The sequence below is a fragment of the Eumetopias jubatus genome, unplaced genomic scaffold, assembly GCF_037043125.1.
Source record: "Eumetopias jubatus isolate StellerSeaLion01/CBP00866 unplaced genomic scaffold, mEumJub1_p1.0 scaffold_1, whole genome shotgun sequence".
Classification (NCBI taxonomy): domain Eukaryota; kingdom Metazoa; phylum Chordata; class Mammalia; order Carnivora; family Otariidae; genus Eumetopias; species Eumetopias jubatus.
This window is the reverse complement of record NW_028274807.1, coordinates 55,517,600-55,534,768: the sequence shown is the minus strand read 5'-3', so window position 1 is coordinate 55,534,768 and position 17,169 is coordinate 55,517,600.

The window sequence follows — 17,169 nt, the reverse complement described above, 5'->3', positions numbered from 1 at the left end:
TATATGCTCCCCTTCTTCATTGTAATAAATCCCACCATCATCCTCAGCCCCAAGCAGCCACTGAAAACGTTTTCTGTTCCTACAGTTTTACCTTTTCCAGAAGGTTGTTATATAAGTGGAATCATACAGTATGTAGCCATCTGAGTCTGGCTTCTTTCCCTTAGTATAATGATGTTGAGATTCATCTATTTTGTTTTGTGTAGTTTGTTCCTTTTTATTGCTGAAGAAATATTCCATCATATGGATATACCACAGTTTGTTTAACTAGTCACCAGTTAAAGAACATTTGGGTTATTTCCAGTTTGGAGCAATTATGAAAATAACTGTTATAAACATTCACAAATACGTTTTTGTCTGTGTGCTCAGGAATGGAATTACTGAATCGTATAGTAAGGGTATGTTAAACTATATAAGAAACTCCCCAACTGTTTTCAAAAATGGTTATATCATTTTATATTCTCACCAGCAATGTTTGAAAGTTGTTCCATTCCACATCCTCATCAAGACTTAATATTGTCAGTTGTTTCGTTTTTAAACTTCGCTATTCTAATAAATGCATAGCGAGATCTTATTGTAGCTATAATCTGTATTTCTCTAATTAATAACAGCGTTGAGCATCTTTTTGTGTCTTCAAATTTTGTTTTTTTTCCAAAATTGTCTATTCTAGTGTTTTTGTCTTTCCATATCAATCCTAGAATCAGCTTGTTAATTTTATATAAAAAGTACTGCAGAGATTTTGAATGTCATTGTATTGACTCTGTATATCAAGTTAGGAAGAATTAAGATCTGAACCGAATTGGGTCTTCCAGTCCATGATTATGGCATATCTATCTTTGATTTCTTTCATCAGTGTTTTCTCGTTCTCAGTATACAGATCTTGAACATATGCCATAAGACTTATACCTAAATATTTCATTTTAAGGTGCAATAACAATGATATTTTTTAAAATTCTTCATTGTTAGTATATCAATAATTTAATTTTCAAAGATGCTTTAGTGCTAAAAATGAGAAGGGTGCACAGTAAGATGTCAATAAATATTTTTGGCTTATTGAACAATGAATAAGTAAAATGAGGAAAAAACAGAATTAGAAAGCACTTTCAGGTTCTAGAGAAGGCAGTAGATCTAAAGAAGTAAAGGGCCAGGATGTCTAATTTCCATCCTGATATTATTCAGTTGTTCTCTGGAGCTTATCTCATGTTTCTTAGGTCTTCAAATATGTGTGTCCTTGACATTCAGTCTCAAAGTATATGTAACTTACTCCAACAGCCCAGTCTTAGCCCCACCCTTAGTCATTTTCTGTCAATCCAGCCTATTTTAGTTTTTTCATAACCCTTTCTATTGCTTGACCTTTTCTTTTTATTGACTTACCTGATTATTTCTTGCCTTCCCTCACTAGTTTTGTTTACTGCTAATATAAAGAACTTAGAACATGTCTGACACATTGAAGTCATCAATATGAATTATTGGGAAAAAGAAGGAAAAGATGCATAGATACAGGCATGAGCAGTAAAAATAACCATTTTTAAATATAACAAAAACATAAAAACCATTTAAAAGAATAATGTCATAAAGTACTAGGAATAATTTTTCAAATTATGCAGGACCTTCATGGAAGAAATATGCCCCACAGTAAATATGGGGCATACAAAAAGCCCTGAATAAACACCACATTCATGACTGAGGAACTCAAAAGCACAGAAGTTATTATTTTTCCCTAAATAAAATTATAAATGTATTGTAACTCCCAGGACCAACACCAGAGTGAGGGCAATAAGGCATGTGAGAACCTTGATAAGGGTACAGACTTTAAAAGGATACCAAAAAACCCCTCAGTAATCAAGATAAAAAATATTTTAATGCAACATTTTTTAAAAATCAAAATCAGGGCGCCTGGGTGGCTCAGTCGTTAAGCGTCTGCCTTCGGCTCAGGTCATGATCCCGGAGTCCTGGGATCGAGCCCCGCATCGGGCTCCCTGCTCCGCAGGAAGCCTGCTTCTCCCTCTCCCACTCCCCCTGCTTGTGTTCCCTCTCTCGCTGTCTCCCTCTCTGTCAAATAAATAAATAAAATCTTTAAAAAAAAAAAATTAAAAATCAAAATCAGTGCAAAAAGTCACTGATTCTTATAACTAAGTATAAAAATTTTCAATAAAGAATACAAGATAGGTAGTTCTTATAGTTGGATTTTCCATTTCGCCTCTGCCTCCAATAAGGCTTGGCATTGGCACTATTCCTGATGGGGTGTTCATGAGCAATGTTGATATTTTGTTATTCGGTGCTTTGTGTATTAATGTTTTACTTCTGAAATGTCATCTCTTTTGATTAGCATCACTTGACTCATCCTAGTTTTAGCCAAGAAATTTCTACAGAAACCACATAGGAATTTTAAGTAATGTATCAAACTGATTTTTAAATATAGACTTTAGAATATAGGTCCAAGAAGAGTCAGAAGACACTGAAACGCAAGAGCCAGGCAATCCTTGCAAGAACTACTAGTCATTATGACAAGTCAGACTATAAACTTCCTCTGCCTCAGGAAGGACAGAGAGGAGGCACGGTAGCTGGAGACGTAGCTGAGGGAATTGGACAGAAGCAGCAGGTATTGAGAGAATGAATGTGAAGCAACTTCTGCTAATAAAAAACCTCCAAGTGGTCATACAGATAACACCTATGACCCAGAAAAACACAAAAGGGACCTGACCGCCCCCCCCCCGCCCCCAACACACGCACAGGGAGCAGCGTGGATGGGGGACTCGGAAGGTGGCGCTAGAGTCCCAGTTACTTCACTAGCTGATGTCAGGAAGACATGGGGTATCTTTAAGGCTCTCCAGGTCTGCTCATGGAACAGCTAAGAACTATCAAGTACATTTACAATACACATCCTTTACCAATCTCCCTGTAGAGACCCTTGCAATGTGGTGGCTCTGGATGGAGCCCTGGATCTGACTCACTTTTATTTCATGACTACTACTCTAGAATCACCTCTATTCTCATGATAGACTGAATCATGGGTTCATCCTTTTTGATTTTCAGCTTCTCCCTGCCCCTTGCCACCTTCCCTGGGCACTTAACTCCTCCTCCACCCTTAACCCCCAACACCATCTCCCAACTGGTTTCTCTAACCCAGTTGTAATCTTCATCTACTCCCACTTCTAGCTCCTCACAAAAAGTCATACGCAGGACTGTATGACCTAGAGATGAAGACCTGTATGTGTTTCCCTATCTAAAAAGTGAAATATAAAAATCAATTAACCGAAAAATAGAGACTCTTACTTTTGTTTTATATTGTGGGACTTAAACTACTGCTACTAAAAAAAAAAATTAGCTGAACTAAAAACTGAAGAAAAAGACTAATTTTACCTATTAAATTGAATATGAGTTTTTAAAAGATGCTAGGATACAGAACTTCTACTGATTTTCAACACCTAATGCTAATACACTTCTGAGAAGCAACCATGTGCAACAGTGTACCATTCATCACAAAACCGAAAAAGAAAAGGTGTCTGCAGTCAAAGGATTTTTTTCCCTCTCTTTGGCCCGGCCAAACCCTTTTCTAAAACCTCTTATAAACGTGAGAAAGACAAGCCGACTGCGCCTTTTCTACTGTCAGATGAAACCCCTGATTTTCCTAAGTGCTGCATCATCTCTATCTTAACGAGGTAAAGCTCTCACATTGTGATATCTAAGCCAGGCCAGTGAAAACTGACATGGTTAGCACACTCATTACTACCCACATCTCTAAACAGCACTGTAAAAAAGGACATTCACTGAGGCTGACTGACCCTCTCAGCAATAATTTTACCCATTTTCCTACCTTTCCCCAAATATGAATAATCTCATTTTTCAGTTATTACACATTTATTTCTGGCAGATTCCACTCTGATTAAGTTAACTTTATCAAATGAGTAACAGTTTAAGAAATACAAGCTACACAATGAGTGCAGTTACAAAGAGAGTGTCTTTGAGAGTGTCTTTGAAAGAGGAATTTATTTTCCAGTGTTAATTTTTTGCTTGACATAAATTGCTAGCACAAGTCCTGTAATAGTGCCATATCTAAGCATGTTGGATGCCTTATCCGTGGTGTCCTGAACACACTGCAGGGTTTATTATATGTTTCCCTATTTCTGACCCCAAAAGATGAATTTTTATATATGTTCTGCTTTGGGCTGTTCTATATGCTTGATTCTATCAACAGGAAAACGATAATGCATTCTATAGGTCACTGTTTCCTTTATTTTTTATAATCCATTCAAGACAGATAGCCCACACATTTTCAATTAAATAATTCCAGAATCACAAGACAAGAGGTAACATTGTTTATGTAGAGATTGGGCTGGGAATACTAACAAGCTTGGCGCATCAATTCATGGTAACATCCTGTAATTCTAAAGTTCACCTTGAAGTTTGCATCACATTTTAACATTCTATTTAAATGTGTGTCTTTGTCAAAGGCGAGCAATGCGACTTTTCACTTCATGCTATTAGTAATCCTTAAAGACCAAAAATTAAAGTCAATGCCAAACCATAGTTTTGTCAATATATTCAATTTTCTAGTGGCATATATATTTTTGGCCCCAAATACATTTCTTTCTTAATTTCTTTTCTTCACTAATGCATCATAAAATTGTGTGCAGTACACTTTAAGATGCAAAAATTAGTCTCCCAGAAAGCATTTCAATAGGGCAATACTTTTGCTTTCTTATTGAAACAGTTATAATGGATTCACATTGACTAAATAACCATGATAGCTCTAAGTTGTGATGGATGGTAGATAAGAGTTTTAAATATTATTCAAATTTGGCAATATGATACAGATTTACTATCACACACATATATTACTTTCAATTCAATTTAACTTCTGTCTTGTAAATTTCTATGCCTTACCACATTAAATCAACTTAGTACAGATTTTCATTCTTTTTTCAACATTTAAAGTGTCGAATTCTTTTTCATTGATACTAAGGTCAAATCTTCATAGGTTATGGTGATACTAATATGAGATTACTATATCATATAGTCATATGTTCAAATATGTGTTAAGCACCCGTTCTGTGTAATGCTCAGCCATAGGTATTGGAGCACACCACGTATAAACTAAACAAAAACCCTTTGAGACATTATAGTTGGTGGGGGGCGGGGAGCAGAGAATAAAAAAAGTAAGGAACATTTAACATATAGTGTGTTGTATAGTGCTAAGTGCTGTAAGAAAAATAGAGCAGGGAAAAGAAACAGGGTCTACAGGAACAAGTTTCACTTTACAATAGGCCAGAGTAAGAATTACTGAGGTGATACTTTTAAGTAAAAACCTGTAGAATGCACAGGAGAAGCCTGTGTCTGAGGGGGAAGACCGAGAACAACAGGGCAATGGCCTGAGGTATATCTGGCACTTTTGAATAATAGCAAATAGGCCAAAGAGACTGGAACAGAATAAATGAAAAGGAAAATAGTAGGAAGAAAATCCAAAGAGATAAAAGGAGGAGGTAGTAAGCTTATGATGTGACACATCGTATTCTGTATGGATGACACCCTCTGGAGTTGTTCATGACAACTCCAAGTGGGCTGCCCGACAGGGCTTAGTGGGTCCCTTGCTGACTTTGGCTTTAACTTTGAGTAAAATGAAAAAACACTGCAAGACTTTGAGCAGTACAGTAAAATGTTCTGACTTAAAATTTAGTGGGATTACACTGCCTGCTGATTTATTTCTTTAGGAATAGAAAGAAGAGGGACTAGAGTGGAAACCAGGAATCTTAATAGGAGGTAACTGAAATATGCTGATAGTTTAGCTGAGAGGAGTAGAAGTGGAGTCATGAGAAGACACTGGAACCTAATTACATATTTCAAGATTTGCTGATTGACTGGAAGATAAGAAAGAAGAGTCAAGGACTGCTCCAAGGTCTTTGGCTTGAGAATAAGAGTAAGGCTATCATTAATTGAAGTGGGAAAGAGGGGCACCTGGGTGGCTCAGTCAGTTAAGCATCTGCCTTCGGCTCGGGTCCTGATCCCAGGGTCCTAGGATTAAGACCTATGTCAGGCTCTCTGCTCAGTGGGGAGTCTGCTTCTCCTTCTGCCTCTGCCGCTCCCCCCACCCTTGAGCTCCAGCATGCATGCTCACTCTCTCTGTCTCTCTCTCAAACAAATAAATAATCTTATCAAAAAAAAAAAAAAAGAAGAAGAAGAAGTGGGAAAGACTGCAGGAAAAATGGGTTTCAAGGTGGATATGTTAAGATGAGATGTGATATAGATGTTTGGATAATGGTCTGGAATTAGGGAAAAGTCTGGAGTTGGAATATACATTTGAGAGAATACATTTATGAGAGAAAAGATATTGAAATTGAGAAACTGAAGGACTCTATGAGAGTAGAAAGTAGGAGCTACATCCCTACTTTACCCATGCTTCAGAATGCAAATAGTGTATGTCCTCCTTGTAAAGGACAAGGAGTTAATGATTTCTTTAAGACAGATAACAACTAGGGCACCTGGGTGGCTCAGTTGTTAAGTGTCTGCCTTCAGCTCAGGCCATGGTCTCAGGGTCCTGGGATCGAGTTCTACATCGGGCTCCCTGCTCCGCAGGAAGCCTGCTTCTCCCTCTCCCACTCCCCCCTGCTTGTGTTCCCTCTCTCGCTGTGTCTCTCTGTCAAATAAATAAGTAAAATCTTAAAAAAAAAAAAAAAGACAGATAACAACTAAGAAAAGACCAGATGAGAATGACCAGACAAAGCTATCATATGCATATTCCAGACCACCAGCACTAGACATCTTGATGCCAAGACCCTCTGGTTACAAGGAATAACATTAGGGCCTTCATCTTTGTTCTAACCAGTTCTGGGATGCCTGAGAGGACATGTACACCAGACCACAATCCTAAATAAAAATCCCAGACCCTGAACAAAGATGAGATTCATGCTCCTTTTTTTCCCTGGTCTCCCAGACCTCCATTCTGTATCTGCTTTCTCTGTATCTTCAATAAACTCTACTCTCACTTCCTTCTGGTCATGTTTTATGTCCATCCTGTTGAAGCCAAGAACCCTCTTGGCTGGTCCTGTGGGACCCCCTTTCTGAATCCTCAGACCCAACCTGCTGACATCAATATTTAAGCCATAAGATCAACACTTGCAGATCTACCTTATTACATGCTTTCAGAGACCCCAGGAAGAGCCAGTCATCACTTCCCTCTTCAGAGGACTGAGTCCTAGCCTCCTAGACCTCTTCTCTGAGCTTAGAGACATCAGCACCATCTAACAAGCAACTCCAATTCTCAGGCCAGCATTTCAGCTTTACATAGTTATTTCTGTAATCATTTAAGTTCTAATTCCATCTCCTTTCCTTTCTTCTCCTAAATTTAGGAATGACAGATACATTTGCACTTACTATTTCCATACCATGATGGAAATGTCCTTTTTTTTCAGTTCTAAACATCTAATCAACAATTCTCTATAATGAATTCCTTACAATAAAGTAACTTGTATGGTTCCTACCTCTTAATGATCTTTAAGTAATACAATGCCATGGAACCACTGGCACAGAGAGAGTAGATCTAAAATATTTTAAATAAAAACCTCAAACAAAGGAAATACTTCTGAAGAATTACACTCTAAAATAGATCCTTAAAAATAAAATGCACATCCTTCACAATAAAAACTAATAAAATAAAATTATTTTTAGAAATAAATTGATAAGGACAAAGTAATTGGGAGAAGAGATGCTAAACAGAAAATTCTGAAAAACTGAAAAGCAAATAGAAAAAGAGCAACTGACCTAGAAAACCTGAGAATACTAAAACCTCAGCCCCTAGGGAAGAAAAAGCACAAAAGCAAGCCAATTTGCACATTAGAACCAAAGAAATATTTCAGCAACTGGAAGCATGGGTACTTTTGAACAATGATTTCCCTGGGTTTTCCTTTTGCCTCATATATTCTAAACTGAGCACTGAAGCAGCAAGCAACCTGGAAACACCAACAGGCACAGACAAATATGCTCCCAAGAAAAGCCTTCCCAGTCCAACCAAAGATGCAGAAAAGGGACATCTTACTAAGTGTTTTTTTTTTTCTAAAATTAGACAATAACTCTACTCCAGCCAAACACTACCAGAAAAACTGTGACCTCATCCATACTTCTGCCATCAAAAGTAAAATGAGACAACTAGGAGTCTACTCTCACCTGGGTGTTAACAAATCACCTCAACTCCTCTGCCAGGGAGGTGTCAATGAAGGCTAAGAAAGAAGATGGGACTTTCATCCCTACTGAATGATAACAAGATTCCCTCCTGTGGGATCAGTGGAGACCACATGGGAAACCTGGTCTTCTACCCAGGTCCAAAGGTACTAAGATACCCCTCTCCTTTCCTGCTGAGTTGGTATCAGATGAGGTCTAGTGAAGAGTCAGGTCTTTTGCCAGAACCCAACAGTAACAAGGCACCTGATTTCCCAGACAAGTATCAGGGAGGCCTCATTGGGCGCTGTAATGAGGCACCTTTCCATCCTCAACCTGAGTGGTACTAGTGGATGCATACCAAAGAGCCCAAACTCCCCATCCTCACCCAACAGTAACAAAGACTACATCCTCTCTCTCCATCGTCAATGGACATCAAATGGGTAACCTGGACTTTTACTCCCACCATACACTAATGAGGTGACATCCATTTTTCTCCAATGGAGTGGTGTCAGAGGATGCCTGCTATATCACAAACTTAAATACAACCAAAAGTCACACAACATAATAACCAAAATGTCCAGAATTCAATAAATCACTCATCATACAAAAATTACAGAATTCTCAACTAGAATGAGATAAAACAATTGACAAACACCAATGAGACACAGATGTTAGAAATACCTAATAAGAATTTTAAAGGATCCATAACAAAAATGCCTCAACAATTATGAATATACATAAAACTAAAAAAATATAAATTCTCAGTCAAGAAATAGAAGATATAAGAAGGTCCAAATGCATTTTTAAAAAATAACTAAAATTCTAAAATTCAATGAATAGGCTTAACAGCAAAATGGAGAGGACAGAGGAAAGAAGCAGTGAACTGAAAGACAAAAAAACAGAAATTAACCAATCTGAATATCAGAGAGAAAACAGACCAGAAAAAATTAATGGACTTGAAATCAAGCTTAACATTCTTGTCACAGGAATCTTAAAAGGAAAGGAGAAAGATGGTATGGCTAAAAAAATATTCAAAGAAATAATGGCTGAAAATTGTTCAAATTTGTCAAGAAAATAGAAGCTGACAAATTCAAGAAGTTGAGCAGATGCCAAACAAAACAAACCCAAAGAAACCACACCTAAGCATATTATAATCAAACTCCGAAAACTGAAGACAAAGAAGAAATCTTTGAAGCAAGGGAAAAGAAATGACACCCTACCTCTAGGGGAAAAATAATTCACATGACACCAGATTTCTCATCAGAAGCTATGAAGGCCAGAAGGAAGTGGTACAACATTTATCAAGTGCTGAAATAAAAGGACTTCAAACCAGAGTTCTTTATCCAGCAAAAATATCCTTCAGAAGTGAAGGGGAAAAACATTCTCATACAAAGGAAAACTAAGAGAATTTGTCACCAACATAACTACCCTGGCTAAACAAAGTTCTCTGAACAGAAAGGAATTGATAAAAAAAAAAAAAAAAAAAAAAGAAAAAAGAAAGAAATCTGGAGATTTAGAAAAAAGAAAAAACAAACAAATGAACAATAGAAAAAGAAAAATTATGGGTAAATATGATAGACTTTTCTCATTCTCTTGAATTTTCTAAATTATGCTTGACAGTTGAAGCAAAAATTATAACACTGTTAATGTATTACAAGGCTTCCTAAATGTCTTAGGAAATATGCAAAACAATTATATTCTACAAGGATGAGGGTAAAGGGAAAGGTAAGATTTCTATAATTCACTTGAACACCAACAGACATCAACAGACTATGATAAGTTATGCACATATAATATAATATCTTGAGAAACCACTAAAAAAGCTACACAAAAAGCTACACTAAGGAAAAAATACTATAGATGAGTCAAAATGAGTTTTTAAAATATGTCCACGTAATCTAATTAAAGGGAGGAGGGGAAATGGAGTAATGAGAAACAGAGAACAAACATAAAACAAAAACAAAATGGCAGGCATAAGCCTTAACTTATAATTACATTAAATGTAAGTGGTCTAAATATGCAAATCAAAAAGACTCAACTATATGCTGACTAAAGAAAGCTTCAAGTTTAGCAGTATAAATAAGTGGCAATTAAAAAGATAGGAAGATATACCATTCAAAGATTTAAAGGAAGTAGGAATGGCTATATAAGTATCAGATAAACTGGACTTTGGAGAAAAGAAAATTACCAAGAACTCTACTAAATGCTGAAGGAAAATTTAACACCAATTGTATAAAATTTCTTCTAAATAATAAGTGATAAGGCAATGTGTTACAATCATTTTATGAAGCCAGTATTATCCTGATTCCAAAGACAGTATAGAAAGTGAAAACTACAAACCAATATTCCTCACATAGTATAGACACAAAAAACTTTAACAAAATATTAGCGAAAGACTTTCAGCAATACATAAAAAAGACGCATACGCCATAACAATAAGATATGCTTATTCTAAAAGGCAAGGCTTGTTCAATACTAGAAAATCATGTTAACAGGCTAAAAATGAAAATTTCATGATCATGTTAATTGATACAGAAAAAAACGTTTGACATATTTATTACTCATCAAACTAAAGACTCAGAAAACTAGGCAGAACTTTCCCCTCTTGATAAAGAACATCTATGAAAAGCCTCCAGCCCGTATCATTATTTTTTTTTTTAAACTTTTTATTTATTTATTCATGAGAGACAGAGAGAGAGAGAGAGAGAGAGGCAGAGGGAGAAGCAGGCTCCCAAGGAGCAGGGAGCCTGATGCGGGACTCGATCCCAGGACCCTGGGATCATGACCTGAGCCGAAGGCAGACGCTTACCCATCTGAGCCACCCAGGCGCCCGCCCGTATCATTATTTAATGGTGAAAGACTGAAAGCTTTCCCCTGAAAGGATGTCTGCTCCCATCACTTCTATTCAGCATAGTTCTGAAAGCGTTAGCTAGTACGGTAAGTAAGCAAGTGAAGGGAGGAAAAGGTATATAAATCAGAAAGAAAAAAGAAGTAAAACTGTCCCCATTTGCAGATGACAGGATCATCTATTCAGAAAAATCAAAGAAATTTATTAAACTACTTAGTGAGTTCAGTAAGGTCAAAGGATAGAAGGTCAACATACAAAACTCAGTTGTATTTTTACTTACTAGCAATGAATAATACATGGACACCAAAATTAAAAATAGAATACTTGTACAATTTATTTTTTAAAAAGAAGAGAAGTGCTTAGACGTGCATTTAACAAAACACATACAGAATCTGTATGTTGAAAATTACAAAATGCTGATGAAAGATCTAAATAAATGGGGAGATACATTGTGTCATAGATTGAAGACAACATACTGAAGATATACAAAATGATAAAAGTTTACCAGAATTACTATCAAAATCCCAGCAAAAGATTTTTAAATATGTGGATAAGACTATTCTAAAATATGTGGGACGACAATGGAACTTGGAAATCTGACTCTGAAAAATAATAAAATAGGGATTATTCTATCTGTTTTCAAAGCTTATTATATCCTAAGAGTAATCAAGACTATGTGGTACTGACAGATAAATAGACACATAGATCAATGTAACATCAGAGAACCAAGAAATAGACCCAAAAAGTATAGCCAATTGGTTTGTTACAAAGGTGCAAAAGCAATTCAATGGAGATTGTATAGTATTTTTAATAAATGGTGCTAGATCAATTGGAGATCCATATGCAATAGGATGCAAAAGGATGAATCTTGATCTAAATCTCACACCTTATACAATAATCTAAAAGGTCACAGATTACAGTGTAAAATATAAAGCTATAAAAACGTAGAAGGTAACATAGGAGAAAATCTTTAGGAACTAATAAGGCTTGGTAAAGAATCCTCAGGACACAAAAAATTATGATCCACAAAAGGTAAACTTTGATGAATTGGACTTCATCAAAGTAAAAAAATAAAATAAAATGAAAACTTTTGCTCTCTGAAAGTCCCTGATAAGAGGATGAAAAGACAAGCTACAGAATAGAGTAAGATATTTGCAAACCATACATCTGACAATCGATTTAAATATAAAATACAAAGAACTCTCAAAACTCATCAGTTAAAAAAATCCAATTAAAAAATGGGTAAAAGACACAAAGAGACAATTAACCAAAGAGATTCTATAAATGGGAAATATAATACTACTTTAATTAAACTCATCTTAATGGGACATAGGGAAAGAAGTGAAATACAGGGTGCTTACATGACTATCCAACTCAAAAACAATGGCAGTACAATTAAAACAGAAGCAATATAATTTATGTTTACTTACATCCCTTAGTACCCTTCCAATCCCAGCACCTACCCTAAAAAATTGCAATCAGTTTTTAATTAATCAATATATCAAACCTGGGAAAGTGAATTAAACATCTTTAAGCCTACTATAAGACATACACAATGCCAGGTGCTGCCTCACTTACCATTCATTTAAACTTCCCAACAACGCTGTGAGAGATATTTTATTATCCTCCTTATAACAAATGAAGAAATTGAGATTCTGGAAGGCTATCATAACTTGATAAGTCCATAAAGTTAGTTACAGTGTGAATTCTGAATGTTGATTCTGTACAGATAATTTATTTCACTTCTATTTATAGGAGATGGTACAATTTAACCTGAAAATGTAATATTAGCAATTTCCATTTTGTGCCAACATGAAGTAACAAGGACTGGATTTATCCTCTCACCTGAATGAACTTTAAAAATTGTATATAAAATATGACACAAAAAGCACCTAAAACACTGAATGTCAGTCACTGAAGGAGCCCTAACACAAAGGAGAGCAAATGCAGAGCCAGGTAGTCTCCCTGAGTTGAAGAGATGAGGCTGGAGTAAAGGAGACCAAGGTAACTAGAGTTTATTACAAGGGAAAGTCTTGGAGAAAAGCGAATTACACAAAAAGTTCTACACCTCTGCCCAGTCTCAATCAGTTAAGAACTAATTAGCATACGGATGTGAAGAAACTACCCAAGGCAAGGGAAAGAAGCACCCAAGGGATTAGAGAAGTAATCAGCAAACCATAGCCGGTGGGTTGTTTTGGTAAATAAAATTGTATTGGAACACAGTCACACCTATCATTCACATGTTATATATGACTACCTTCATGCAGTAATAGCCGAGCTGAGTAGTAACAATGAACCTGTATGTCTCACAAGATTAAATTCTTGGGGCGCCTGGGTGGCTCAGTTGTTAAGCATCTGCCTTCAGCTCCAGTCATGATCCCAGAATCCTGGGATCGAGCCCCACATCGGGCTCCCTGTTCAGGGGGAAGCCTGCTTCTCCCTCTCCCTCTCCCACTCCTCCTGCTTGTGTTCCCTCTCTCAGTGTCTCCCTCTGTCAAATAAATAAAATCTTTAAAAAAATAAATAAAATAAAATAAATAAATTCTCTACTACCTAGCCCTTGAAGAAAAAGTTTACAGATCCCTGAATTAGAACAACCAATCCTACAAAACAGGACTGGGACTACTGTAAGGCAAGCATGGTGCCTAGTACACAAAATTTTAGGAGGCATGTATTCTCCAGTGCAGACTCTGAAATTGCATGAACAAAATTAAATTTTGCACCCTTGAGATCTTGCTCTCCTCACCCTAGTTCCAGCACTGCTGGGAATAGCCAGTTCACATGAGCTGTAGAGCAAAAGCTCATAATTTACAAAGCTTTGGGTAAAAAACTTAGAGCAATTTTGTCTCAGTCCTAGAAAAAAATTAGTTATACACTTAAAAGCTTCTCTGGTTCAACCTAATGGAACTAACTTAAAGGTGAGACCCAAATGATCAAACTGTTTCTAAGTAACTTAACCAAATCACAAAACAAAGATCAAGAGTATTCAAGCACACAACAAGGTAAAAATTTAAATGTCTGGAAATCCAATAAAAAATTACCAGGCAGGGAATGCCTGAGTGGCTCAGTTGCTTAAGTGGCTGCCTTTGGTTCAGGTCATGATCCCAGGGTCCTGGGATTGAGTCCTGCATCAGGCTCCCTGCTCTGCTCCTCTGCAGGGAGCTTCTTCTCCACCTATTGTGTTCATTCTATCTCTCTGACCAAAAAAAAAAAAAAAAATTACCAGGTAGGGGAGTCTGGGTGACTCAGTTGCTTAAACAGCAGACTCTTGATCTCAGCTCCAGTCTGGATCTTAGGGTTGTGAGTCCAAGCCCCACAATGGGCTCCACGCTGGAGAAAAAAGATTAAAAAATTAGCTGGCAAACAAAGAAGAACAAAAACAGGAACCGTGGTGGAGAGAGGAATCAATTAGTTGAAAGTGCCCCAGAAATGACACAGATGAGAGAATTAGTAAACAAAGAATTTTTAAGTTATTTTAGTTGTACTTCATATATTCAAGAATCTAGAGGGAAGATTGTATATGCTAAGTAGATGAATACAAAGACAAAAAAGACACAAATCAAACGTTCAATATTCTCATTGAATGTAAATTGCCTAAAAGCTTTGAAAGAGATTGTATTACTGGAATTAAATGTAAAACCAAGTAGAAACCAATAAACCAAGTTCAAATAAAAAGACATGAATAAGTTCAAAGTAAAAGAATGGGAAAGAATACATTATGCAAACATTGATCAAAAGAAAGCTGAAGTAGCTACATTTTTATCTAAGTCAGTTTCAGAATAAATAATATAAATAATATAAACAGGGACAAAAAGGGTATATTTCATAGTGATATTGGGGTCAATTCATCAAGCAGACATAACAATATTAAACCTTTATAGAACTAACAAGAAAGTTTCAAAATACATGAAATGGAGCCCCTGGGTGGCTCAGTCCATTAAGCATCCAGTTAGTTTTGTCTCAGGTGGGGATCTCAGGGTCATGTGATGGAGCCCTGTGTCACTCTCTGTGCTTAGTGTGGAGTCTGCTTGTCCCTCTCCCTTCCCCTCTGCTCCCCACCCTCCCTGCTCACTAGCATGCTCTCTCTCTCTCTCTCTCTCTCTCAAATAAATAAATAAAATCTTCAAAACAACAGGAAATAAACACTGACAGATCTGCAAAAAGTGAAAAAGACAAATCTAGGATTATACTTAAATAATTTCAAACATTTCACTCCATAAAGAAAGACAATAAAACTAAAGAAGACTTCAACAACATTATCAATCTCCTAGACTAAATTGACATATATAGAACATTTCACTCGACAATTGCAGAATACGCATTCTTTTCAAGTTTACTCAGAATACTTAACAACACAGACCATATTTTGGGCCATGAAATAACTGTCAATCCATCTAAAAGCAATCAAGTAATACCACAATGGAATTAAATTTGAAACCCACTACATTAAGATATCTGAAAAATCCCCAAATATATAGAAACTAAATAACAAAATTATAAATAACTCGTGAATCAAAGAAGAAATCAAAAGGGAAAATGAAAAGTATTTTGAACTCAATAAAAATGAGAACACAACATATCAAAGTTTGGTTTGGACACAGCTAAATTAGTACTTACAGGAAAGCAGAGAGCACTACTTACTTTAACAGAAAAGAAAAATGTCTCAAATCAACAACCACAACTTCCACATTAGAAAACTAGAAAAAGAAATGAAATCCAAATAGGCAGAACAAAGTGCAGGCAAATATCAGTAAAATATAAATAATAAAAACTATGTAATTAATCAATGAAACCAAACACTGGTCTTTTAATGAGATCAATAACATTGATAAACTTCTAACCAGAATGATGTGGGGGAGAAAAAGTAAACACTACTCAATATCTGGGAGAAATAAGGTGACATCACTGCAGATTCTACAGATATTAAAACAATAATAAGGGAATATTATGAAAAATTTATGCCAATAAATTTGACAACATAGATGAAATGGTCAAATTTTTTTAAAGGACAATTACCAAAACTCACTCAAGAAGAATTAAGTAGCTCTTCATAGCTTCTATCATTTTAAACATTGAATTTGTAGTTAAAAACTTCCCCCCCAAAAAAGAACTCCATTCCCAGGTGGCTTTATTGGTGAATTCTATCAAATATTTAGCAAGGAATACTGTTAACTTTATTCACCAAGGCCAGCATTACCCTGATAACAAAACTAGAGACATTTCAAAAACAAAACAAAACAAAACACAAATTACAGATCTATAGATGCATATTCCTTGTGAACATGGAGGTAAACATTTAAAAATTAAGTATTTATGGGACTACACCAAAATAAAAAGCTTTCACACAATGAAGGAAACCATCAACAGAATGAGAAGGCAACCTACTGAATAGAAGATATTTGCAAATGATATAGCTGATAAAAGGTTAATATCCAAAATATGTAAAGAACTTATTAGACTTAACACCAAAAAAAACCCCAAATAATTCAATTTAAAAATGGTCAGAGGACTTGAATAGACATTTTTCCAAAGAAGACATATAAATGGACAACAGGCACATGAAAAGATGCTCAATATTAATCATCAATATGCAAATCAAAACCACAATGAGTTATCTAACTCACACCTGTCAGAATACCTAAAATCAAAAACACAAGAAATAGCAAGTGTTGGTAAGGATATGGAGGAAAAGTAATCCTCATGTACTGTTGGTGGGAATGTAAATTGGTACAGCCATGGTGGAAAACAGTATGGAAGTTCCTCAAAAACTTTAAAATAGAATTGCCTTATGACCCAGTAATTCCACTACTGGGTATTTGCCCAAAGAAAATGAAAACATTAATTCGAAAAGATATATGCACCCCTATGTTTATGGCAGCATTATTTACAACAACTAAGATATGGAAACAACCCAAGTGTCCATCCATAGATAAATGAATAAAGATATGGTATTTGTATACAATGGAATATTACCCAGCCATAAAAAAGAATGAAATCTTGCCATTTGCAACAACAGGGATAGATCTAGAGGGTATAATGTTAAGGAAAATGAGTCAGTAAGGGAACGAAAAATACCATATGATTTCACTCATATGTGGAATTTAAGAAACAAAACAAATAAACAGAGAAAAAAAGAGACAAAAAACCAGATTCGTAAGAGAACAAACTGG